General features: G+C 44.8%; 1 non-coding gene across 1 annotated transcript; it reads right to left on the bottom strand.

The window, feature by feature from the left end:
- Positions 1 to 333: 333 nt before the first annotated feature.
- On the bottom strand, positions 334 to 406 carry TRNAK-CUU (transfer RNA lysine (anticodon CUU)). The gene has a single exon. It is a non-coding gene; the product is annotated as a tRNA-Lys (tRNA).
- Between the last annotated feature and the right edge of the window lie 769 nt (positions 407 to 1,175).

The raw sequence follows: 1,175 nt of genomic DNA, 5'->3' as shown, positions 1-1,175 counted from the left end.
TTTACATGTTTTGCCAAGTCTGTAACGGAACTATCCTTGAAACATATCTATTTGCTTAGGTGTTTGGGTGCCTAGCAGCAGCTTTTTCAAAACAGTTCTAACTCCCTAAAAAGTTCGTAACGAAGTCGTCCTTGAGAGATAGTCACTGGAATGCATGAGATAGACACTGGAATGCCTGACAAGATGAGAACATGTTCAGACAAGTAAAAACTCTAATTAAAACTCTATTCTGTGAATATGAGAGACTCTATATGAACAAAAAGGCCTTATTTTCCTAAGAGAGCTAGCCGGGGCTGAGAGAAAAGGGATTTGAGGCGGGAGCGCGGCAGCTGGCGCCCAACGTGGGGCTCGAACCCACGACCCTGGGATTAAGAGTCCCATGCTCTACTGACTGAGCTAGCCGGGCGAGAGCAGACCCACGTTCTAGTGGGTGGCACTCTCAGGGACAGGATCGGCAGCTCCGGAAAGCACCGCCGAAGTCGATCCTCTCGCGGAGGAGTTCTACGATTGGTTTTTCTTTTCCACCCTTCCCTCTCGGACCCCATTGGTTTGTGAGTATAGGGGCCCCTGGGGCTTTCCCGGTCCTTTTTTGGTTGGCGGCAGTAAATAATTCTTTATCTCTCTTGTTTTTCACATTGTTTATAGTTAAGTTCTATCACTGTGTGTCAACCACTCTGCACCAATGGTGTAGATTGTTTTCACTTCAGAACCAATGGATTTGATCCTTGCGAAGCTCTGTATAAAAGAGCGGTGTATTTTAAATAAAGGGGAGTTTTACTCTCACAGCCTTCTGAGTCAGAGTCTCTTCATTCCCGTCCTGCCTCGACAGCGACAATCACCAAAAAAAGAAAATTTTATTAACCTATGGACTCTGAATGGAAGAAAAGACTGACTGCCAAAATCTTGGCCTCAGGCAGAATTTTCCCTATAAAAACCGCTTGTGCCAGGATGGAGGTGTGTGGGCATAGAGGAAAACCTCTGCTGAGGCTGACATCTTTGTTGCACACCCAGGGCTGACCCCGGGCTCAGCTCTGTTCTTTCCTTGTGGCTGGCTAGATAGAATTTGATTGCAAAATAAATATTTTCTTTTTGGATTTTAATTTGGCTAGACAAATTTTCATTTATAACAACTGCAAGTAGTCAGCACTTCCAGAAAAACTAACAAACAAACAAAA

Source organism: Lonchura striata, chromosome W (assembly GCF_050655825.1).
Source record: "Lonchura striata isolate lonStrDom1 chromosome W, ASM5065582v1, whole genome shotgun sequence".
NCBI classification, from domain to species: domain Eukaryota; kingdom Metazoa; phylum Chordata; class Aves; order Passeriformes; family Estrildidae; genus Lonchura; species Lonchura striata.
The sequence above is the reverse complement of the archived record's forward strand: the minus strand, read 5'-3'. Positions and strand labels throughout refer to the sequence as shown.